This window comes from Callorhinus ursinus, unplaced genomic scaffold (assembly GCF_003265705.2).
Source record: "Callorhinus ursinus isolate GAN/ISIS: 27379988/994484 unplaced genomic scaffold, GSC_fseal_2.0 scaffold5, whole genome shotgun sequence".
Lineage (NCBI taxonomy): Eukaryota > Metazoa > Chordata > Mammalia > Carnivora > Otariidae > Callorhinus > Callorhinus ursinus.
This window is the reverse complement of record NW_027397067.1, coordinates 51110862-51137592: the sequence shown is the minus strand read 5'-3', so window position 1 is coordinate 51137592 and position 26731 is coordinate 51110862. Positions and strand designations below refer to the sequence as shown.

Genomic DNA, 26731 nt, shown 5'->3' with positions numbered 1-26731 from the left:
CATTTCTAAAAGTGTGATTAAAAATTTACAAAGGATCCCCCGGATAGCTTGTCCAGCAGTGAGCTCTAAGCATGGATGTTTGCGAAGAAGCAGTCAGTCGTGTTTCCATGAGAAATGAGGCATCTCTGAGCAAATGGTGGGTGATCAGGACTCCCCGGGACAGAGACACAGGAAGCAGCAGGAACTTTGGTCACAGGTTTGCAGGTGTGCTCAAAATAGCACAGAACACTAAAAGCTGATCAACATAATTTTTCATTAAGTATGTTATAATTAATTTCCACCTACTACCTCTTACTAGCTTTTAAATGTACTTTTGTTGTTGTCCTTGTTGTTGTTAGAGATGAGACGCATAAGAAGAAAATAGCAACACTGTAATATTTAGGTCTGGACCAGTAGGCAAAATCCTGCTATCTTTCTGGTCTTACACCTTGGAACGGGCAGCAACGTGAATATCTCCTAGAGAACGGAAGAGAGCTGGCCTGGAGCCATCTTGGGAAGGAGACCTCCGTGAGGGAGTGTTTCCTGCCAGGAGTAAATCCACCTTAGCTCCAGGAACACTAGAGATGAACTGTCAGATGTAGCCACTAAGGGGAGCGGCCATCAGTGATTATCTGGAGCTTGCTACCCATGCCAGAAAATGAGTTGGAGTTCCCCAGCAAGGAGGATTTTTGCACAAAAGCAAGAGAGGAAAGGATGAGAAAAAGGAAGCAGTATTTGGATATCATTTGCTGCACCCAGGTGGTATTAAATTCAGAGTATTGCATACCTGTCAAGTTAGTGCTTTGCTGAGTCTTACCTCTTGCCCCTTGCCCAGCTCCCACGCTCTAGCTGCCAAAGGCTGCAAAGTGAAAAGGGGGCCCAGAGGGATAAAATTACATGAAAGATTGAAGTTTCAATATTAGGTCAGACGGGGCTTTTTTTTAATTTTGAAAGAACTTTAGGCTTACCGAAAAGTTGCAAAAAGAGCACAGAGTTCCCATATAATTTTCACCCAGCTTCCCCTCGGGTGAGCATCTTACATAACCATAGTACAATTATACAAAGGAATTCATATTGGTAGAATACTATTACCTGAACTACAGAAGGCAATTGGATTTCACCAGCTATTCCACCGACGTCCTTTTAATGTTCCAGGATCCAGCCCGTATTTCATTTAGTTTTCCTGTGTCCCTAGTCTCCTCCAATCTCTGAGGGTGCCTTAGTTCTTTCTTGTCTTTTACGACCTTGAAAGAGTCCTGGCCGGCTACTTTGTAAATTATGTCTCAGTGTGAGTTTGTTGATGTGTCCTCTCATGATTGGATCATCGTCATGTATTTTAGCAGGAATACCACAGAATTTATGCACTCTTCTCAATGCAGAACATCAGGGGATACATGATACTCATAAGATACATTGTATGGATCTATTGCTAACAGTGTTAACTGGGCTGAGGTGGTGTCAGCAGTTTACCCACTATAAAGTTACTATTTTCCCCTTTTTAACGAATAAGGATCTTGGGGGAGACTCTTGGAGGCAATGAAAATACCGTTTCTCCTCAAACTTTTGCCTACTAATTTTTGCATCCTGCCTACAACAATTAGGCCGTGGTGTACTAGTAACTTTCTATTTCCCTCCTTCCTCTGCATTGATCAGTTGGAATTATTTTGAAAGGAAGAGCTATTCTTTCCCTCACTTGTATTTATTTATTCAGTTAAATAGATTTATCAGTACAAACTCATGGATATTTACTTAATTCTATGGGTTATAATACAGTATTATTATTATTTTACTGCTCAAAAAGTTCAGCTTTGGCTATTGGAAACTCTTTCCAGTTGGTTCCTGTGCCCTTTCGACATGTCCCCACCCTTTTGGGAGCATTTCCTTATTTCTGGCACCAAAAGATAATCCAGGCTGATCCTGTGCTTTCCCTGCCCCAAGCCAGGAACCAACTGCTTCTCCAAGGAGGCTTTTTTTGTACCAGGACCCAAGCCAGGATCACACATTTCATTGAATTTTCATGTCTAAACCTAGTTCAATTCCTTGGTTCCTTTTTTTTTTTTTTTTTTTTTTGAGAATGGTATTTAGGAACCATCATGTGGATGCTAGATAGATTGTTACTAAGATTTCATTGTTTCTAGACATTCTCAGGAGACAGTTTGGAGATATATATTTATATATACACACACACAAACACATGCATAAACACATCTATATTTCTTTATCTAGCCATATGAAAACTCACACACACACACACACAACAAAAACACGAATCCATATTGATACTTACGATTCCAATCAAACTCCTCTTGGCTTATTCTAACTTTCCCACTCCCACTCCCTGCATTATGTATAATCTTTTTGTCTAACACTGAAAAACCTGGCTCTCATTATCTGTAATATATTTGTTTAATTTTCAAATCTAGTATAAAAATAGCGTCAGAACTGGTAAACCACAGATCTGTGAGAAACGAATGTTCTAAGTAGAATAAAATATTTGTCTGTGTTTCTTTTTTCTCCTTTGCCTTACATTAGCCAGTCAAAATATTATTTCCATTTTGTGTGGTAACATTTTCACATTTAATATGATTAGGTTCACTTATTATAGGTTGTATTTATTGTGATTTTCCCACACATCGATGATGTGTAAAAATTCATATGCTGTAAAATTTGCTCTCTGTGGTGGACAGTCCTAAGGGATCTGACATATGCAGAGTGGAGTATCTACCATAAAAGTCATGCTATGAAGCAATTCCATTATCCTAAAAATTCCCTCATGTTTCCCTTTGTAGTCAGACAATCCCTTCACTCTCCCTGTTAACCATTGGTTTGTTTTTCTTCCCAATTGTTCTGCCTTTTCTAGAATGGCATATAAGTCATATCATGTAACATGTAGCCTTTTCGGTCTGGTTACTTATGGTTAGCAAACTGCAGTTAAAACTCACACATGTTTGTTTTTTATGGATGTGCCAGTTTGTTTATACATTCACCAACTGAATAATATCCAAGTTGTTTCCAAATTTGGGCAAGTGTGAATAATCGGCTATCAACATCCACATACAGATTTTTGCATAAGATTTTCACTGCACATTTATAAATATCCAGAAAGAAAATTATTGGGTCATTTCATAAGTGTAAGTTTAAATTCATAGCAAAATAAAAATTCAAATTAAAAAAACCCTACTATAGTGATTCCACAATATCTGTACCATTTTGTACTCCTACTAGGGATGTAGTGACTTCTAGTCACTCTGCATCTTTGCCAACATTTGGTGCTTAATTTTTTAGCCATTCTAAAAATGTGCAGTGGTATATCTCTTTGTGGTTTTAACTTGTATTTTCCTAGTGACAAATGATGTTGAGTATCTTTTCTTGCTTTCCATTCTTTTTTCCTTTGATGAAGTGTGTATTCAGTTCTTTTGACCATTTTAAAATTGAATTGTTTTATTACTGAGTTTTCAGATATCTTAATATATTTTAAATAAAAACCCTTTGTCAGAAATACAATTTGCAAATACTCTTCCAGTCTGTAGCTTCTCCTTTCATTCTCTCAATAGTGAGTTTTGTAGAACAAACATTTTTAATTTTGATAAACTCCAATTTACAATTCATTTTCCTTTGTGGATCATGCTCTTGGTGTCATATCGAAAAACTCTGCCTTACCAAAGTAGTAAAGACTTTCTCCTTCATTGTGTTCTAGAAATTTACAGTTTTAGGTTTTATATTTAGATCTATGACCCATTTTAAGTTTATTCTTGTATATGTCACAAGGTCTAGATACAAGGTGGTTTTTCTTTTTGCACATGGGTGTCTGCTCAGCACCATTTGTTGAAAAACTACCCTTTCTCCATTGATTACCTTAGGACCATTGTTAAAAATCAGTTGATTCCATTTGTGTGTGCCTATTTCTAGGACTTCCATCCTGTTTTATTGATTAATATGTCTATACTTTCACCAACACCATGCTGTCTTGATTACAGTAGCTTTACAGTAATGCTCAGCTTTATTAGTCACTAGGGAAATGTAAAGGAAAAGCAGAATGAGATACCGCTATATGCTCCTCAGAATGCCAAAAGTCAAAAACACTCAACACCAAATGTGGTGATCACGTAGAGTAACCAGAGCACTCACACATTGTTGTTGATTATGTACAGCAATATAATCTGGCTTTTCTCCTATAAAACTAAACATTCCTTCACTACTCCAGTGATTCCAGTTCTAGATATTTACCCTATAGGAACGAAAACATCCATCCACAAAAAGACTGGCACAAGAATGCTTATCACCATTTTCCCTCTAAGAACCCTGAGCTAGAAACTGCCCAAGGTTCTTCAACAGGCAAATGGATAAACAAACTGTATGTAATCAAATGCTCAGCAATGAAAAACAATGAAAAACTTCTGTTACACACTGAGTGACCAACATGGCAGCCTAACATTACATTGAATGGCTCAGTGATCAAGTCGGTGAGGACAGAGTCATATTGGTTTTGAATTTTGGTCTTTGCACCTATTGGTTTTGTGATCTTGGCATTTTTTAAAACTTCTCTAGGTCTCAGCTCCCTACCTCTAAAGTGGAGATAATTATGCCTGCTCCATAGGGTTGCTGTAAAGATTAAATGAGATCATACATATGAAGTGCTCAGCACGGTGCTTAGCATATAGTAAAGATCTATCAATATACATATCAAAATACATAGTTGAAATCATATTACATTTGACTCTTGAACAACACTGGGGTTGGGGGTGCTGAGCCCCCCCTGCAAAGACCCATGTATAACTTTTGACTCCCCCATAACTTAATTACTAATAGCCTACTATTGACTGGAAGCCTTACTATTAACAGGCAGTTGATTAACACATATTTTGTATGTTATATGTGTTATATACTGTATTCTTACAATAAAGCTGGAAAAATATTAAGATAAATCAAAGAAGAAAATACATTTTCAGTAAAAAAAAAAAAAATCTGCATATAAGTGGACCTGCACAGTTCAAACCCATGTGGTTCAAGGGTCAGCTGTATATCAATATTGCAGGGAGCTTTTAAGTTCTCATGGTACTTATAGTTTTGCTTAGCTAGCATTCTCATTTTTAGAAAGCTAATACTGTATTGTAAAGTAATGTAACCTATTTATACTCTCTTTGAGGTAATTTTTGTTTAGTAAATTCATCTGAGACAATTTTCATCACCAAAGGAAATTTAATGTGTGAGCTGATTTTATTGTAAAGTTTATTTTTGGCTTCTCAGACTCTTAAACAAAAATATCCTATTCCCGTAGGAATGGCGAGTGGTGTAATTCTCCTGCAGCAGAGATGGTTTGGAGAGATGACTGAGGGTGAGGCACATAAACATACTCTTTATTTTTCCCCCAGCTGTGTTCACCTCCACCAAGGTGACGTGTTACGCTTTTTGTAAAATAGCCTGTTCTTTCAATTGAGTAAGAGAGATTCATAAAAACTCAAAGATCTCAGGAAAGATCAAAGATTTCAACTTGTTAGTTGAGTCAAGATCAAGTTCTAAAGCCTAGCAAGTGGGGCTGAACTTGGAAAGAGGGTGGTTGGTGCTTCAAGATCTCTAAGTGCATCATCCCCACCCAAAGTATATCTATTAGGTCTTAAGAGATTGTTGAAATATTGGGAATTAATCTAGGATAACCTTATGGATTTGGGGGAAGTTTAGCTATAGGCACACATTAACAATCAGAAAAAAATGTATTTTCATTTTTGAAAAAAATAATTCTCCTTAAAAGCCATTTGTGAGCTGATCCATTGTTCTAAGTATTTCTAAATTTATCTTTCATGGTCTCCCTTGTCCCTATTATTTATTAAATTGACCCTTTGGATGTTAATCCCTTTAATCTTCATCTATAAAAACTTTATCTGCAAAATCTCTAAAAGGAAGACAGTAAGGGCACTGTGAAGTTCAAGTATGTCAAGCGTGTTCAGTGAATTGTAGTCACTTTCCACCGCATATTTCCTGAGGGCCTACTGGGTGCACACTTTGACATAAAAATGATGTTTTATGTCTCACAGAAGTAACATGAGATTCTTTTAGGCATCTGCTGAGAATGATGAAACAGTCTTTGACATATTTTCTTCCACGGATTGAAGAATGGATTATTTGTACACTAAACTTAAAACACACATGCGAGGGGCACCTGGGTGGCTGTCGTTAAGCGTCTGCCTTCGGCTCAGGTCGTGATCCCAGGGGCCTGGGATAGAGCGCCGCATCGGGCTCCCTGCTCAGCCAGAAGCCTGCCTCTCCCTCTCCCACTCCCCCTCTCGCTGTGTCTCTCTCTGTCGAATAAATTTAAAAATCTTAAAAAAAAAAAAACAAAAAAACACCTGCTAGGATGTTTACATAGGTTATTGGCTGCTTCCCAAAAATGTTTTCTTTCTCCTTTTTATAGAGAAACCAGTCTTGAGGCGTTTTCATTTGCTGTTCCCTGGCACACTTCGCATCTCCAGGGAGAGCACGGGTGGGTGGAGCAAGTAAGAGAATCTGGTGTGTCTACGGGGTTTGCAAGCAAGGGAGGACTGATTGGGCACCCGCGTCCAGCAGCCGCATCCACTGCTGGTTGCTGGCTCTCCTGTTTGTGTCCACGTTGATGGAGGGAATAGCCCTTCCAATCACATTTCTCCCTCTCGAGTGTGAAACCACAGGGCCTTTGAACTCAGAGCTCCTCTCTGCTGTGATGCTCCACTCGCCTGCAGAGGGGCGGCTGAGAGCCCTGTGAATCCGCATTTGTCCCGTGGTTGTCTTTTCTGCTTGCTTCCCACTGTTCCCCGAAGGCTGTGGATCGTTTTGCTGCCTGGTTCAACTGTGTCGAGGGACGCAAGGGACACTGTTCAAAAGGAACATGGCTTTGTTCTAGTCGACTTCACCAACCTGATAGTATAAATCGGTTCACATTAAAAACAAAACATTCGGGGGGCTCCTGGGTGGCTCAGTAGTTAAGTATCTACCTTCAGCTCAAGTTGTGATCCCAGGGGCCTGGGATCCAGCCCCACATCGGGCTCCCCGCTGAGCAGGAAGCCTGCTTCTCCCTCTCTCACTCCCCCTGCTTGTGTTCCCTCTTTCGCTGTGTCTCTCTCTGTCAAATAAATAAATAAAATCTTAAAAAAAAAACAACAACAACAAAACAAAACAACATTTGGGGGTGCCTGGGTGGCTCAGTCGTTTAAGCGGCTGCCTTCGGCTCAGGTCATGATCCCGGAGTCCTGGGAGCGAGCCCCATGTCAGGCTCCCTGCTCAGCGGGGAGCCTGCTTCTCCCTCTGCCCCTGCTGCTCCCCCTGCTTGTGCTCTCCCTCTCTCTGCCAAATAAATAAATAAATAAAATGTTTTTAAAAAAACAAAAAAACCCCCACATTTTGGGGGCTCTTTCCTCTACTCGCTTATGCAGTACTTCAAACTCCTGAAAATCTCCCTCTGCCCAAGCATTAGAGTATCTCACATAACGCTTTCCAGCGGCAACTTTGCTGCCGCGGCTACCTCAGCTGTAGATACGTCTGACATCACTGCTTCTTCCGTGCCTTGGCCGCGTTCCTGCACCTTCCTGGCAGCACTGGCCCTTTGCCTAGGGCCCAGGTGGACACTGCCTCTGTCACTTGCTAATGGCAATCACCAAAGTCTCCTACGAGGCCCATCTCTGATGCACTGAGCCCCCCAAGGGCAAAACTCAAAGACCAGGTCTAAAAACAAGGGGAGAAAGTTTCCTTTCCTCTTACAAAGAAGTCTTTGCTGACACTATCCTGTGAGTTTTCTAGACATTGTCTGACATGTCGTAATTCCAGGGTAGCTCAAAACTGCTCCAAAACTCTACTTTTAAATTGTTGGGATTAGGGGCGCCTGGGTGGCTCAGTCCTTAAGCGTCCGCCTTTGGCTCAGGTCATGATCCCAGGGTCCTGGGATCGAGCCCCGCATCTGGCTCCCTGCTCCGCGGAGAAGCCTGCTTCTCCCGCTCCCACCCCTTGCTTGTGTTCCCTCTCTCGCTGTCTCTGTCTGTCAAATAGATAAATAAAATCTTTAAAAGAAAAATTGTTGGGATTACCTGAGATATACATTATTATGCACAAAGAAGTCTACTTTTATAAAAAATCATCTTTAAGGTGGAATGGAGATCAAAAGTCAGGGAATAGAAGGTTGTTGAGTGGGGGGGTGGGGTGGGGAATAACACCATTGAAAGGAAGCAGCTGTTTCCCCTCACTTAGAAAATTATAAATTCACATGGGGCTGTCCCCTTTGCTCCATCAGTGACTCACCCCTGCCCAGTATGGGATCCAGAAAGGCCCATGAGAGAGACTACTGCCTGGCTTAAGCACTAAGTTAGGTACTTACCTTATAACTCAGTGATTCTTTCTCAAGGGCTCAGAGATCAAAGAGTAAACCTCCCTGCCTTGATACCCACTCTACAAAGGGTTCAGCCCAGTGAAGTTGCTTTTCAATTCCTTGCGGCTCCCATTGTCACACACAAATCCTCCCTGGGGGCCAGGTGTGGGGCAAGCTGACCTAAGCTCTCCCTCGAGCTAGTCTCCAAAGCAGGCCTGCTGAGGTCACCCTTCACCCCTGCTTCCCACACAATCATTCAGAGCTCTCCGAGAGAGTGAAAGGAACAGCTATAGTTAGATTTTTCATTTAAAATTTGGCACTGCCTGAAGTCATTCCCATTCCTTCCAATGACTGTTGCCATTATATTAAAAAGAGTAAATTTGCTGCTGCATTACTTACTGCCCAGAAAATCCAGCTGAAACCTGCTACTGCCAAATCTGCAGTTTCAATGCAAGGCCAGAGCCTTTAAATAGCTCCTGCTAGTGAGGATTTTCTGCTCTCTAGAAAAAAAATTTTTTGATAAAGCCTCAGTTTGAAGGATTGGACATGGACCATTAGAAACAGAAAATGGTTGTCCTTGTCTCTCTCAAATTCTGACTGCCCCATTTGCCTAATTTTTAAAGGTAAAGTCTCCTCAGAGCAGTGGTACTTGGCATCTTTGATCAGAGTGAGGGTTCTTTACTTACATTTTTGCCAAAGTCCCTCAAATCTTTCCTTAGAGGCCCATTCTCCACACCTGAAATTTTATGTTTACAGGCTCACTGGTGTAGAAAGTTTTCTTCTAAAAAAAAAAAAAAATGAGGAAAGAGAGCATAAAAGATTGAAAGTTCTTTCTCAGATGGTCTTCAGAGTGGGTAAATGGTCTCCTCATGAGATTTAATTTGATTCCATTTACCTATTGCATAGCACAGCAAACAAGAAAGCAGGAGGATAAAAAGTGGGTTTTTAAATTCTTTTTCTTTTTATTCTTCTAGCTCCACATTATTTGGACCTAAACTGTTCCAGAAGATTGAACATGGGATGCACAGTGTTGCAGAGAAAATAACTGATAAGAGAATGCATTATGTTAATAAAAGTCCAATTGGGGGGGGGAGTTTAATATTTTGTAGCTAACAGGATATTTTCCCTCTCCTTAAAATATATTCAGAGAATCAAATCTGCCCACTTGATTGTCTGGTTTGCTCACAATTTGGGGGCTTTGAAAACCACATCTTAACTCACTACTACATTGGTAGGATGACCCCAAATATCACAGAATACAAAGATGCTCCCACCACAGACATAGGCTGTGACATCTATAGGGAACGCTGAAAATGTTCAGAGAATTTCTAACCTTTCTGAGGTTCCTTCCATCTAGAAGTTTTAGTCTAATATCTGGAGGCCACACAGACACATTTAACCCCTTTCTATAAACACTATTTGAAGATATTTGTTCCTCCCTGAGAATATTGTAGCATCATGCACAAATACTTCACAGCTCAATCAGTCCTCTATCATGGTTTATGTATCTACTGTGGTGTGTCCCTTCCCTGCCTTTAGTCCTGCTTCTCAGAGGACTGTGCTTGGCCTGCTGGAGACCCTTTTGTGGGTCAGTGGAGAAGCAGTGTGTCTGGAAGTTTACTGCCCATGCTCAGGGCCTTTGGCCAACAACACAAAGTTGGAGAAGTTTGAATGCCTAGTTCCCTTCTCTCAGTTTTGGGCAACTTTGAAGTCTCTCTTTCATTTGAGAGCATCCCTGTAGAATCAGGTTGAAGTGGGACTTAAATTGTCCTCTGCTTGGCTCCCTCCTCTTTCCTGTCCTGCTGCTAGGCAATCTCCCTCATCAGTATTCCTCGGAGCACTGCCTTAATAAACCACTTTCACACAAGTCTTCATTTCAGAATCTGCTTCTTGGTAACTGGCCTTAAGACAATGTATCTTCCCCGTAATAAATAGCAATCAAAACAAACATTACTTTATGACTGGTCTAATCAGTAAACAGTAAAATAGAACTAACTGCCGGTTTATTCCAGGCACTGTGTTTCCACTACTGCAGCCCATGTTTGCATTCTACATTTAGACAACCATATCACCCCATGGATTGCTCTCACTGCCAATCAAGCCCCTCATACACTTTTCTGTACAAGCTATTAAAAAACAGAATCTCTTCAGTGGATCTGAAGTAATGGAAAATTTAGCACTTATGTTTTGTTCCTGCTTTCCTTGCTGGAAAGAATAGTAAAGAGATACCCATCATCATCATGGCAGAAGAAGAGTTTTCTACCATATTGCCCCTGAAGAACACCCATTTAGAGAAACACCCACGGATGAGAGCGCTTTTGTGGAAGCGCAGGAGTCCAATGGAGAAGATCCAGTACATCACTGGGGCAAAAAATGCTGGAGACTGGATGTACAGAAGAGTGTCAAAGGAACAGTTTCACTTTGCCCTCGCCCAAGGCAGCATGGATCAGTGCTGAGAACACCTTCTCAGCCTGTGCTTCCTCCTGTGCAGGAAAGTCAAAGCGTGTGTGGGAAGCTGCCAAGGAGTCTCATCTTTCTCTTGCCCCATCCAGAATACTGAAGCATACTGTGTACCTGGTGGGCAGGGAGAAGCTGAGAGAACAGCAGGGCTCTTGGAGGATATCACAGGGATTCTGGTCCTACAACCATGTCACCATCTCCATCAGGAAGGCCATCCAGGAGCCCCTGAGGACTCTTTGCCTGCAGATTCTGCCACTGGCCCACAAGCACCAAAACCACTTCACACTCTTTACCCCTCCAACCTCCACCCCATGGCTGGCTCCCTGGATGTGCTCCAGGTGACAGCAGGAGCATCTTTACAGATGAATAGTGAGCATGTGCAGAGAGCTGGCCCGACTCTATGGGCCTGGGAAGAAACTTGAACATTTAGCATCATACTAGGGGGGAAAAATGGAGGGCTGCCAGCTCTAGCTTGGCCTTGTAGGACTGAGAGAAGGAATGCAAACTCAGGAATTCTGTCACAAGAGGGCACAAGAAGTGTGGAGCAAGTGGGGGCATAGAAAAGCTCTGAGAAAGCCTCAGAATCTCTAACAAGGCTGACAAAGGTATTTGTCTCCCAAAGCCAGTCAGTGAAGATGGAGGAAGACAGCTGCTTCTTCAAATGTGAAGACAGAAGACAAGCCTTTACGAACATGAAAAGCCAAGGAAATAGGACACCATCAAAAGAACACAATTATTGTCCAGGAACCAATCCCAAAGAAATGGAGACCTGTGATTTGCCCAATACAAAATTCAAAATTGTTTTAAGGAAGCTAAGTGAGCAGCAAGAAAATGCACAGAGAGAATTCAGTGAAATCAGGATAACAATACATGCAAAAAATGAGAAGTTTAACAGAAAGACAGAAATTATTTTTAAAAAAAAAAGAAAGAAAAAGAAGAAGAACCAAATAGAGGGACAGCTAGGTGGCTCAGTTGGTTAAGTATCTAACTCTTGATTTCAGTTCAGGTTGTAATTTCAGGGTCATGAGATCAAGCCCCACATTGGGCTCCATGCCCAGCTTTCTCTCAGCTTTCTGCTCAGATTCTTTCTCTCTCTCTCTCTCTCTCTCTCTCTCTCTCTCCCCCCCTGCCCCTTCCCCCACTCGTGTGCACATGCACTCTCTCTCTCTCTCTCGCAAATAAATAAATAAAATCTTGGGGGAAAAAAAGAGCCAAATAGAAATTTTGGAGCTAAAGAAGGCATTAAACTAAATAAGTGAAACACAGAAATACAAATATGGTATGATCTCACTTACATGTGAAATCTAAAAAAAAAAAACAAACTAATACAGTAAGTAAAATGGTAGTTGCCAAGGGCTAGGCATTGGGAGAAATGGAAGATGACAGTCAAATGGTACAAACTTCCAGTTATAAGAAAAATAAGATCTGGGGATCTAGTGCACAGCATACTAACTATAGTTAACAATGCTGTATGACATATTTGGAAGTTGCTAACAGTGTAGATTATATATGTTCTCATCAACCCCCGACATAAAAAATGGTAAGTACGTGAAATAATAGAGGTGTTAACTAATCTTACTGTGACAATTATTTCACAATATATACATGTATCAAATTATCATATTATACACCTTAAAGTTACACAATATCATATGTCAATAATTTCTCAATAAAACTGGGAAAAAGAAGAATACTGGAGTTTGTGATTAGGAAGGTCGTAGACTTCCAGTTCTGAATATACAGTAGAATCAATAACTCAAAAACTCCAGAACATGTAGACATAGTAGATAAAACATAACAACTTCTTTTGTTTTATAGCATTTTCTTCAAAAGGTTAATATATTTACATGGTTTAACAAGAAAATACACAAAACATTTATAGTAAAGTTTCTTCCCCAGCCCTCATGCCTATCTACCCAGCTTTTTTACACAGAAATCATAAAAACCACCAGATCGTCATACATCTTTCTAGGTATAGGCTATGCATATAAAAGTAAAGTATTTACATACAGTTGACACTTGAGCAATGCAGAGGTTAGGAACATGAAGTTCTATGCAGTCAAAAATTCATATATAACTTTGACCCCCCAAAAAACTTAATTACTAATAGCCTACTGTTGAATAGAAGCCTTGCTGATAACATCAATAACTGATTAACACTTATTTTTATGTTCTTGTATTATATACTGTACTCTTACAATAAAGTAAGCTAGAGAAAAGAAAAGGTTGTGAAGAAAATCACAAGAATAAGGGGTTAATATCTAAAATATATAAAGAACTCCTACAACTCAACACCAAAAACCTCCCAAATAGTTCAATTAAAAAATGGGCAGAGGACCTGAATAGACATTTTTCCAAAGAAGACATACAGACGGCCAATAGACACATTAAAAGATGCTCAACATCACGAATTATGCAAATAAGAACCACAATAACATATCTCTTTACACCTGTCAGAATGGCTAAAATCAAAAACAAGAAATAACAAATGTTGATGAGGATGTGGAGAAAAAGGAACCCTCAGGCACCATTGGTGGGAATGCAAACTGGTACATCCACTATGCAAAACAATATGGAAGTTCCTCAAAAAATTAAAAACAGGATTAGCATATGATCTAGTAATTCCACTTTTGAGTATTTACCCAAAGAATATGAAAATACTAACTTGAAAAAATATATGTACCCCTATGTTTATTGCAGATTTAGTTATAATAGCCATGATACGGAAGCAACCCATGTGTCCATAGGTAGATGAATGGAAAAAGATGTGTGTGAGTGTGTGTGCAATATTATTCAGCCATAAAAAAGAATAAAATTTTGTCATTTGAAACAACATGGATGGACCTAGATGGTATAATGCTAAGTGAAATAAGACAGAGAAAGACAAATATCACATTATTTCACTCATATGTGGAATTTAAGAACAAAACAAAGAGAAAAAGAGACAAACACAAAAACAGACTTGTAAATACAGAGGCTAGGTGGTTGCCAAAGGGGAGGTGGGCAGGTGGATGGGTGAAAGAGATAATGGGGGTTAGGAGTTGATTTATCTTGATGAGCACTGAGAAATCTAAAGAATTGTTGAGTCATTATATTGTACACCTGAAACGAATATAATACTGGTTAATTATATTTCAATAAAAAAAGAAAATTGTAAGAAAGAGAAAACATATTTACAGTACCATACTGTATTTATTAAAAAAAAAAAAACCTGGGTGTACATGGACCCATATAGTTCAAACCCATGTAGTTCAAGGGTCAACTGTACTGTGTTTTTATTCAGATAGAACACAAAATGTGCATGCTATAATTCATTGTGCCTTTTCCACTTACCAATAGAGTTTAGAGATAGTTTCACATCCTAACATAAAATATCTTCGTTCTTTCTTTAAGCTATGTCATAGGCCTATGAAAGGGTATCTAACCAGTTCTGTAATGACTGACCTTTAAATTGTTTGAAAACTTTTGCTAATGTAAATTGTGCTGCAATATATTTTGGCATCATAGGGTATATACCTCTGAAAGGTTGATAGATTTTGTAAAAATTTCCCCTAAAGGATTGAAAAATGAACTCTTCTAACTAGCAATTCATGGGAGTCCCTCTTTCCCCATACCCTGCCCATTTGTAATAAATATCCTTTTAAAGGTATAACTCAACTCAAAATACAAACAGGGGCCAGAAATGGGGAAGAAACTTAAAATCAGAGCAACTATGTAATGAAACTGACTATCATGGAAGGGAAATCCAGACTCCATCATCTAGGGATTTAGGTTTTAACCCTCATCAACAAATGAAGGGGAAAAAAAAAAAAAAAAAAAAGACCTCCCCTGCTGAAAGGGTTCCATGTTCAGTGAGAGAATATTCTAGAAATAATAATGTTCCAGTCAACACAGGAAGAGGACAAGATAGATATCCTGTTTTGGTTGAGACTGTAGGAGTCAAATTAAATTATTTCCAGGTTGAAATTTAAATTTATACTAACTGGATGTTCCAGTTACTCCCAAGGCAAGAAACAAATTTAAAACATGTTCTCAGAGAATCCTTCTTTTGGCCATGATAGAGTAGCTTGTAATGGTCTAGGCTTCTGCCAAAAACAATTATATCACTGGAGCGAGTATACAAAATAACTATTTTAGATGTTGGAAAACTGGCAGTGCAGACTTATGATTACCAAGAGAATGAACTCAAGTGAGGTGGGCCCCAGGATGATGAAATCTCTCTCCCTGGGGACACTTCCTGTGGCTGCATAGGTGGAGAACCACAAACAGCACCATGGTGTTGCTGAGGTCAGAAGACAGATATGAAAGTAAAAGATGATAGAGCAGCTGGACTTTGCAAAGTAGGATAATAAGAAATAAGAGAACTTGCAGAGAAATAGTGGCTGAAACCGGCCTGTGTCCCCTTGAGTTTTCATCTACAATAGAAGCTTTGTATTCATAAGGGCAAGTCTCCATTAAGCCAGACAAAGTAGATCTACAGAGAACAAACAACTACAAGGAGCTGTGAGCTAAATCACCACTGGAGCTCATTCAGGGCTGGAAACATTCAAGAATCAGCCAGTGTGGGGGAACCTCCATGAACACCCCAGAAATTTAATGGAGCAAAAAATTCCCATTCATTCCACAGTGCTGTTCAATGCTAGAATTTAAATGGGAACAAGAGAAGACACCCAAGAAGACCTGGGTGTGCTTTCTAAAAACAGATACGATACATGAGAACTTGATGCATGCATGACTTCTCTTTCCACATCATATATATTGAGTTGTGTTTATTTTCAGTAAAATAGTCTGACAACCAAGGATACTGGCAGGAGTCCTTTCTTTTAGTAATCTTCCAGCTGGATTTTCTGGTAGCTGTGTCCACAGTCTATGAGAGTACCAGGCTCCCTTTTCATTCAACTTCCAGAGAGCAGAACTCCCATGTCCTAAACTTTCTACAGCACATGTGACAGTAGCTATGGCTAATTTCTTTCACATTCACTCCTTCATCTTTCACATGTCTCTTCAAGGTAATCTAAACTTTTTCTGTTATGTGCTTCCAAATTCTTCCAGACTCTACCCATTACCCAATCCCAAAGCCACCTCCACATTTTAAATTATTTTCAACAGTAGCACATCACTACTCAGTACCAGAGTCTGTGCTAGTGTCCTGGAGTTGCCATGACAAAATACCCCAAACTAGGTGACAATGGAGGCAGAGACCGGAGTGAGAGGTCTACAAGCCACCGTATATCCAGAATTGCCAGCAACCACCAGAAGCTAGAAGAGGCAAGGAAGGTTCTTCCCTAAGGCCTTCAGAGGGAGCCTGGTCCCAGTGACACTTGGATTTTGGACTTCTACTTTCTAGGACTGTGATACACTCCATTGCTATGGGTAAGCCACCCCATTTGGTACTTTGTTACAGCAGCCACAGAAGAGTAACACACTGTTAAATCTTGTTGTTGTTTTTTTTAAATTCTTTTCTATATTTAATGTGTTTATATTCTTTAACTACTTGTCTAATTTCCTCAAGCTTTGCAAAGTCATTAAGTTCATTTTCTACCCTTTCTTTCTCCATTTCCTAATCGTTACTATATACTAGCATGCTCCCAGCTTGACATTTGTGCCCACTCCTTTACCAACACTTGTTCTTGTATGTTCCAAATCTTCTCAACAGGAAAACCCTTCGTATGTCCTACTACGGGCTCGACCACGCTGAAGACACATAGGGTTCACACGAAGACCATATGTAGCAAGAGAGACTCTACCCGGGTCTCCATTTGCATTATTGCAACTATCCCCAACTGATTTGTTCATTAAACGTTGATTCTGTGTCTACCATGTTGCAGATACTATGTTAGCCACCGGTAAGCATGACACTAGAAGGTTTACTAAATACTTCACTGAAGGAAAAATGATCCAAATTATATCCACGTTAGGAACATTCCCTGACAACCATCTCCCCTTGCCAAGAGCCAACCTCCCACAGGTAGTAGCTCTGCTCATGATGGCCCAGTCCTAGCTTCCTTCCCTTTCTTACTTCCCTATGTTGCCGAGACCCCAGCGTGTTCCCTAGCTTATTCACTGTATTCAAATACAACCTGCCACTCACCACCTTTGTGACTTCAGGCAGTTTGCTTTGAATTCTCTGTACTGCATTTGTAACAACTTCAAAAGGTCCATGATAATATATTCGACCTCCCAGAGCTGTTGTAAGGATTCGGTATGATAGCCTATCTTGAGAAAGCACAATGTGAACAACTGTTAATTGTTATTACTGCTGCTCTTAAGGACCTTGCAGTCTAATGGGGGAAGGACTGTTGAGCAATTATTGCTAGGTTTGCAGAAAAAAATGTATTCTTTTAACCAGCTGGAGTAGTATCCTTCCTGCCGCCCTGACTCCTACCTAACTTTGGTATTTATTTAGGAAATTACAAAGATAGCTTATGTTGGTCAGATCTAGTGTTTCTAGGGTTTAGATATGGGGAAAGAAGTGCTCTTAGGCAAATACAGACAAGTTCTTCTTGAGAACATAAGAAGGGATCACATCCTACTAGTACATAAATGCACCATTAGCTAATTGCTCATTCTGGCTCCGGATTTCTTCCTTTGTTTCTTCCCCTTTATTGAGCAAGAAGACCTCTGGGTTTGGCTACTGTTTTGCCTGGAAACATGAGAGGAAGACTCAGCACTCAGCTTGGTTTTTTGTCACTTCCTGTGACTGGAAGTGTCTCAAAATAAGCTGATGGGTTAGATAGGCCTTTACAACTTGACTTACAGTTGATAACATCACCATTTTACCCCAACTTTTTTCATGCTAAGGCAATTGGAAAAAAGTCAGATATTGGTTTGGATTCCATTTCCACAACTTAGTAGCTGGGACTTTTTACTTATTTTTTTAATTTTTGGCAAATTACTTAGTCTTCCTGAGGCTGAGTTTCCTCATGTGTAAATTGAGAGAAATAAGGATTAGATGAAGTAATTAATTGAAGAGTTGGCACACGGTATGCCTTAGAAAATGATAGTGCTCATTATCTTTATTCTTCAGTCATCATTATGTTTATTTACCTCTGCATTTTTTAATCAAACCAAGCACATATAAATGGAATTTGGGAGCAAGACACAAAGGCCATTGAAAAGAGATCAGGGAATGGAGCATGGCAACTGGATGTACTGGATATACTTAATGGGCATGTTTGCTGTCCTTGAGACATGTAGCATTTGCTTGCCAATGGCATTGAACACAGACCCATTCTCAGACACTTCCTTTTCAACCAGTCCTTCCTTTAGGCATCTCTCTCTCTTTTTTTTTAAGTGTAACTGTCTTTCATTTTAAAAACATACCTTACAAAATAAGTTAATAAAGCAATTATTTATTTTACCAGTTGAAAAGTATGGTGTGAATCAGGGCAAGGAAGACTATAACGTCTTTGAAGTAAAAATATCTGGATTTAAATTCTATTTCTTCGACTTACTAATGTTGTGACCCTGAACAAGCTACTTATTTCTCTGAACGTTCGTTTCCTCACTTAAAAATGGCTATAATTTTTCTGACTAAACTAATTTTTGAAAGGAAGAAATATATTGCAAAAAAAGCACCTGGAACATCTTATAGACTAAAACTGATAGACAAAGTGTTAATCACTATGGAAATTACTCCTAATACTATGAAGAAAAAGATTATTTTAACTGAGAAGTTTAAAGACAAAGTGTTCCTCATGTTTTTCTTCTGGAATAATAAATGGATGAGAAAAAAATGAATGATATTTTGAAAATAATAAAGTGGGGGGACTTGCCATATTAAAATATATTTTATGGCTGATTTAAACAAGGGTATGAATTGTTCAATAGGTATATCAGCTAAACAGACCAGTCTAAATCATGTAAGAACTTGCTATATGGTAAAGAAAGAATCATAGTGTAATTAGAGAGGAATGCATTGTTCAATAAATAATATTAGGAAATTTAGCTAAGTATATAATGAAAGCCTAGCTAGATCTTTCTTTTTTTAAGATTTAAGTGTTTATTTTAGAGAGAGAGCACGTGAGAGGAGGGGCAAAGGGAGAGAGAGAGAGAGAGAGAGAGAGAGAATCAGACTCCCTGCTGAGCACAAGGCTCAACAGACGCAGGGCTCCATCTGGGGACCCTGAGATCATGGCTTGAGCCAAAATCAAGAGTTGGTTGCTTAACCAACTAAGCCACCCAGGGGCTCCCTGGCTAGGTCTTTCTTAACCAACTGAGCCACCCAGGCGTCCCCCTGGCTAGATCTTTCTTAACACTTACTATTAGAACATTCCAAATTTGTTTCTCTTCCACAATGTTGCCCACCCCCTCCCCATTAAATAAAACATCTTTTCATGGACACAAAGGCTCACATCTCTAATTTTGCTATCTTCCTTTTCCTTCTTAAGAGCTTCTGGAAATACTATAGTTCTGAAGATTTTTATGACTTCACAATAGTCTGAGTCCCCTGTCTCCCTAAATCAAGAGACTTAAAGATTGATGTGGTTTTCAAGACCATTTCACATGACATTTAAGTTAAGAGGTTAATGTCTTAGATGCTGCCTTTGATTTAATTTGCTTTCTTTTTTTTTTTTTAAGATTTTATTTGTTTATTTGACAGAGAGAGAGAGAGACAGTGAGAGCAGGAACACAAGCAGGGGGAGTGGGAGAGGGAGAAGCAGGCTTCCCACTGAGCAGGGAACCCGATGGGGGCTTGATCCCAGGACTCTGGGATCATGACCTGAGCCGAAGGCAGACGCTTAACGACTGAGCCACCCAGGTGCCCCCTTTGACTTAATTTTCAAACGCTGTTAACCCAATAACTTAGCTTACAAATGGACATGAGGAAGCTTCTGCTTCTTGCCATGATGATGAACTAGCATAAGCTACTGAGTCAAAATCAAAGCTGGAGAATCTAAAGAAGCCAGAGGAAACCAAGAAACCATAAAAACTTTAGGCTGGATTGAAATCTATCTTGAACTGGTTTGTGGTATATGGTGTACATGATATAAGTTTGTGTGTGTGTGTGTATATGTGTGTGGGGTGTGTATGATATACGTGCATGTGTGGTATGGTGTGGTGTGTATGGGGTATGGTATGTATGTGTGTGGTGTGTTGTGATGTGTGTGTGTGTGTAGGGGGTGGGGGAATCAGATGTGGATTATGTGGTATATATCTGTGTGTGTGTGTGTGTGTGTGTGTGTGGTGTTTGTGTATGTAATGGGCTGCTGGATCCTGGGAGCGAAGGCAACCAGAGGCAGCAAGGAGAAGCTTAGTTGGAAGAAAGTTTCTTCCCACATGCCTTGGCCAAATCATTGCCTGCCCTTTCACCACAGATATCAGTGGCAATAGTGGCCCTGGTCTCTGATGTCTATATCTACTGGTATCAACTGGGCAGCACAAAAGCTCCACTGGGCTGAAGAATAAGGTAAAAACAGATGAAATCTGAGAAGTCATTCTTGGGAATTCACCCCTAGGCTTCTCCTCCAAATTACCAGGACCAATGAATTATACTTTTTTAAATCAAAATGAAAACATTGATAAATATGGACTGTTATTAGGCCATGACATAAGCCCCTATATGTTGCAAATTATCAATATCAGACCAACTCTGTTCTTTGACCATAAGGCAACACAGTGAGAAATTAAGGCAACACAAAGAGCTTAAAAGCACATGTTCAGTGACTACATAATAACATGTTGCCAAACAACATTTCAATTAAAAGAAAATTATAAAGAAAATTAAGAAATAGTTACAATGAAATGATAGTGAAAATAGTAGTAGTAAAACTTTGTAGTATATGGCTAAAGCAGAACTTAGAAGTAAACATATAATCTAAATAAGTTTATCGGATCACAAAAATGTTTATCAAAAAATGTTGTCCATTAACAATGCCTAGAAACAGTAACCAAAGCACCCAGCTTGTTTGCTTTCTAAATACCAATTCCCACTAAGGGGAAGCATGGTTTTTGGAGAAAATGGCCGATTCTGGATCTGGGGACTATATGTGCAAGGTAAATCTGGAACATTTTCTCATGGCCTAGTCATTTTGATATCTTCTTTGCCAAAACAAAACAAAACAGCAACAACAAAAAAACCACAGCACCCCAACAAAACAAACAAACAAAAAATTTAAAAAATAAAAGCAAGAAAAAAATTCTCAAAGACGACTAGGGTCATACCAACAGGACTCAGAAGCTGCTTCGAAGAGGTTCCCACTAGACACAGCAGGGACACTTTGAACATCAACAAGGATAATAATTACAATATAGATGCAAATACATCATATGTTTAAATCCAGACGTTCATAAAACATGAAAAATTCAGTAGTCATCTTTGGGGGATGGTAGAGAACCAACTCATTATTGTTGAAAACTGTATTATATAGGTAAAAAAATCAAGCACGTAACCTCTGCTTGCAAATCGAATTATTCTTAACATAACCAAATTTCTGATAGTGGAAGTCTCCCATGGTAATACTATTCAAGCTACCAAAATGAAGGAGAAATTATAAAGTTAGAATATCATCACTTTAAAAACTCTGAAGAACTAGTGAATGTAGGCAATGCTCATCAGTGACTGCTAACTTCACTAAATGGCAGAGAGTTAGACATTATGCCCCTCCCAGTGAAAGGATACAGCACCACCTGTGAAACAGGCTTGCCAGAAAATCAACTTGAAATCTGATTAGATCTCTAGATTCAACTACATGAGGCAAGAAATAGGTGCAGGTGACGGAAGAACACCTTACACGACGGGGTGCGGACAAAAAAATCCAGACTGTGGGAGATGCTACAGGACAAATGACTGGATTGCTTCAACACATAAACTGCAAGGAAGAAAAAGGATGGAAGAATCTATAAATTAAAAGAGAATTAAGAGACATATCAACCAATTACAGGGTACGGATTCAGACATAACAGGAGATGAATATAGAAATTGGAATGCTGACTAGATATTTAATAATATTACAGGATTAGTTTGATTTTTTTTTAAATGTGTGAAAATGGTATTTTAAGTTTCTAAAAGATCATTATCTTTTAGAAATGACACTCAAACTTTTGAATAAAGTGATATAATGTTTAAGATTTCCTTTAAAATAATAAAGGGAGGATAGATGAGGGTACAGAAGAAATAAAAGAGACCATGAGCTGATCATACTTAGAGTTGGTTGGGTTTACTGGAGCATACTATATTATTCTACTTTTACATCTGTTAAGTTTTTCATATTAAATTTTAAATTAAAAGAAAGTGCTAAGTGATCAACAAAAGTTAGGAGAAAGATCAACAGAATAAATGCAAAGAAACAAAGAAACAATTGCAGAAATCGAAGAAATAAAGAACCAAAGAGAAATAGAGAAGATTAACAAAAACAAAAACTGGTTCCTTAGATTAAGAAAATAAGCTTGTGGAAAGATAAGCTTGTGGAAAAAAGGAGATGTGAGTAAACAATATGAAAATATTTCAAAAAGAATAACCATAGATAAATATTTTTTAAAGATAATTTACTTGGTGGCCACATTGTCACCTCAAGCTAATGGCTAATTTATCTTCCTCTGGTACTTCAGCACCAGGACACAGTGTGGTCTGCTTAGCAGATTAACAGCTGTCCATCACTGGAAAGGAGAGTTCTTACCCTGAATTAAAAAATGATCATCTTTGCTTAAATATCAAGTCTCTTATAATTTTGTTATATGGACAGTCAGTCTCCTTAGGTTCAATAAGGCTAAATTTCTTATTTATTAAGGAAAGACCTTAGATTGAGATAAATTCGTCTTGTGAGATGTGATTTCTTTGCTACCCCTGTGAAGCCTACTACTCAGCCTGTCTTTGTAGTTACATGTAGTTCTAAGTAGCAATACGTCTGCCTCTCCGTCTTAACTACTAGCTCCTACAGGGCAGGGACTTAGATTGGTCTATCTCTGTGTTCCAGTCTTCCAGAACTGAGACTTAAAAAAATATATACCAATAAATTGAAATATTATATAATGTAAAAATATGTTAAAAATACCACATTCACACACACACACACACACACACACACAACTGAAAAATTTAACAGCTCAATAAGCATTACAGAAATAGAAGTGTAAGTCAGGTTTCCTACCTCCCAAGTATTAGGGCCGAGATAGTTGTACAGATGAGTTCCAACAAACTTTCAAGGAACAGGGAATTCCTATTTTTCACAAGTTGTTACAGAAAATTTAAAAAGAGTAAACTGAGCAGGGTATAACGGTGATTTCAAAACTCGATAAGAAAAGGACAATGTGGGCCCACCTGAGTTATGAATACCAATAAAGGAGTTCCACTTTAGCTCACAATTGAGAAAATTGCAAGAATGCTGCATTCTCATCCTAGTAATGAGAACAATCTGGAAAATCATGTTGCATATTTAAACTCAGCCAATAGCTGAGGATGCAAAGAAACCTAACAAACAAAAATCCAGAAAGTGATGAGCCCCTCCTAGGAGAGACAGGACCCACAGCTGCTGCGTTCTCGGTGCACAGCAGGAGAGAGTAAAAAGTCTGTGGAAATTCTAACACAATTGTAAAGCCTGAATGTGGGCTGGCATTATGGTCTAGGATCCCCAGATATGAAGGGAGGCTGCCCTACCACCAGCCTTTTTTGGAACTCAGGAAAAAGATAGGAGGCAGGACAGGTGAGCTAAGAGAGAGACCTCCCTCAGGCGCAAGCACTGGAGGCTGCTGTCCACCCAAGGTGTCCAAGGACTCAGACGCCACCCTAGCGGCCAGACAGAAGGAACGTTCTCTTTTTTAGGTGTAAATATTTACTTCATTCTCTACTGTTATTTTACACACAGTGCCTAGCAGTCAATCAAAAATTATGAGACATGAAAAGAAGCAAGAAAATTGGACCTATTTCTTATTGAAATGTGGAAAAAAACAGTATAAATAAAGAGGGGTTGGGGCGCCTGGGTGGCTCAGTTGTTAAGCATCTGCTCAGGGTCCTGGGATCGAGCCCCCGCATCGGGCTCCCTGCTCCGCAGGAAGCCTGCCTCTCCCTCTCCCACGCCCCCCTGCTTGTGTTCCCGCTCTCGCTGTGTCTCTGTCAAATAAATAAATAAAATCTTTAAAAAATAATAATTAAAAAAAATAAAAAAAGAAAGAGGGGTTGTCCTAGCAGATACTAAGACATAACAAGTCTTCATGCTAGAGTAATAGGTCACAAGGCTCTGAGACTAAGAACAGTGTCACACGGGACTAAGAACAGACATAGTAATGAATGAACAGAATAGTAATTGTAGCACTGTACCCAGGATGGTAGAGTCCTTGTCCCCATGTCAATGATTATTACATGATATGTAGAGACACTACCATTTTATACAGAGGAATGCTGCAGGAAAACAGTCTACAGAGAAACTTAATGGCCTTTCACTGTTCCTAAACCACATTCTGTGACCCACTGTCTGACCTGGAAAATGTACCTCAATAATGGGCAGGGAGACCAAAGTCACTGTTAACTAGTCTTTGAATAATTTACAAGGCCTACAGTTTAGATCCCAGTAATAGTCTTAGGACTTTTATGTTAGATGTTAATTACAGCACTTCAGGCCTCACTAGCTAATTGAATTGGTAGTCAGAGAATTTAACAGTTACTTTATATTGACCATATGCTAGGTTAGACAAATGAGAACCTACTCTCTGGGGATAGTTGTACTAAACAAGCATTATTTTTTCTTAGTAGCAATGAACAGGGAGCATCATGAAAACACAAGAATATCCTCGTAAAGCTGGAGACTGTGCTGTCAACCATGGCCTCTACATAGTAGTTACTGTGCTGTAACCTAAAGTTCTGTCAGATATTTGGCATTACCCTCTTTGAGTTTCTTTTAGGTTCCTGGACTCAATTCCAGTGTGTGGAGGGGGAGGGTTTTCCCCACCAGACTAACAAGCAAGTCTGACATGATCTACCTGGAGGTAGCATCAGGTTCCACAGGTTAAGGGCTCAGTCCTACAAGACCGCTTCCCCCACTTCTAATGCCAGTGGCAAGCCCAGGTCATTACCTGTGCTTCTGACTGACTGGCTACAGATCGGGTGTTTAGTGAAACCCTCCTTCTACTTCAGACTGACTCTCTCACAAGCCCAGATTGTCAACTATCCTTCATACTGAGTAGCTACACATGAGAGGTTCCCAGGACCCCCCTCCTTGAGTTTGACTAACTTGCTAGAGTGGCTTACGGAACTCAGAGAGACATTTTACTTACTAGATACTGGTTTATTACAAAGGATATAACTTGAACAGCAAGTGGAAGAGACACTTAGGGCCAAGTATGAGGTAAGGGCTCAGAGCCTCCATGCTTTCCCACGGAGCACCATTCTCCTAGCACCTCCATATAGTCACCAACCCGGAAGCCCTCCAAACCTTAGCCTTTGGGTTTTTATGGGGGCTTCATTATGTAGTCATGAGCAGTTAAATCATTGACCATTGGCAATGGATTTAATCTCCCTACCTTCTCCTCTCCCCTGAGGTCAGGGGGTGGGATTCAAAGTTCCAACTCTCTAATCACACAGCTGGTTCTCCTGGCAGCCAGCCCCCCTCCTTAAGTTTGCTCATTAACATAGTAAGAAACACCTTTGTCTCTCTTCACTTAGGAAATTCCAAGGGTTTTAGGAGCTCGGTGCCAGAAAAGACAGGAAGACCGAATAATAGATTTCATATTATAAATCACAGTATCACAGGGTCAAATGATTAAAAAATGCATATGTAGGAGTAGGAGGTCCCAAGCACTTTGCACAATGACTAATTGTACAGATATCATAATTTTTCTAAAAATAGGCAAGTGTTCATATCCTTAACATATGCATTTTTGGGGGAGTCTCAGTATATTCTTAGGATATGGAAAGATAACATGGATTTCTGCATAGACCATGAAGCATTTTTTTATTTTGCAATGACCCATTTTCCTCAGATCCCATTTTGAAAACCACTTGCCTTTACGGGGATTGAAAATAGAGAATAAGGTTTGCAAGAGGGGCAGGGTCAAAAGTGACTTCACAGGTCTGAGGCATAAGGAATTAGATACATGATAAAGGCATTCAGTGGAATTGGAAAGACACAGGAAGGAAGAGATTTCAATGAGAAAATAAATCAAGACTTCAATTTGGGACATTTTATTCTTGAGTTTCTTGGGAGACATTCAAATGAAGACGAGTTGGTAGTTGGAAAAGCGGGAGTGGAGCAGAGGGATAAGGTCAGGATCAGGGGCATGAAGACCACCAGATAGTATATAAAACCAGAAGATGAAGGAGACTATTTAGGACTAAGCATAGAGAGAGAATGTAAGTTGATTTCAGATGGATCCTTGAGGAATTCCAACATTTAGAAGGTAGACTATAGGAAGAAGATCCAGCAAATAAAATGAAATTTAGCAACCAGAAAGATGGGAGAAATAAATTCTCTGATGCAAACACCCCCAAAACATTATTGAACTAACGGTTAGATGGTCTTCCAGCTTTTCAACTATTCTTCATATTGATTTCAAAAAGAAAAAAGATCAAGTTGTTCACTCACTTAAAATAATTATTTCAGTCAATACTCTTCATGGCTCTGACCTATGTGACAATATAACTGAGTTGGAAAATTCTTTCTGGGAATGTCAGAAGACAGATCTCGGAAGGCCAATAGCTTGGTTAGTGTAACACAGAGAGAGTTACTACTCACCACCCTGCACATCAGGGACCTTTGTGTAGGGCACAATCAGGTGGTAGTCCTGGTTTAGGACTTAGTATTTATTCTATTACTTCCCAAGGCCATTACAATGCGCAATTCTAGAATGTAGTGATCTCATAGCCCACAGTGTGATTCGTTCTCCAGTTGTTACAACACCAATTATACTGTTTTATATTGTATATTTGCTTATTTACTCATCCTATGGCCATGGCCCCTGAGATCTTTCTCAGTCTAGCCAATTCTGTTCAATTCATTTCAGTGCAACTCAATTCCCTGTGATCCAAGTCAA

The 26731-nt window shown here is 39.5% G+C and overlaps 1 long non-coding RNA gene across 1 annotated transcript; it reads right to left on the bottom strand.

Moving 5' to 3' along the window:
• On the bottom strand, nt 1–26503 carry LOC141372754 (uncharacterized). The gene is made up of 3 exons (XR_012378154.1): nt 26434–26503; nt 8995–9089; nt 1–235 (listed from the first exon to the last, which is right to left on the bottom strand). It is a non-coding gene; the product is annotated as an uncharacterized lncRNA (long non-coding RNA).
• Between the last annotated feature and the right edge of the window lie 228 nt (nt 26504–26731).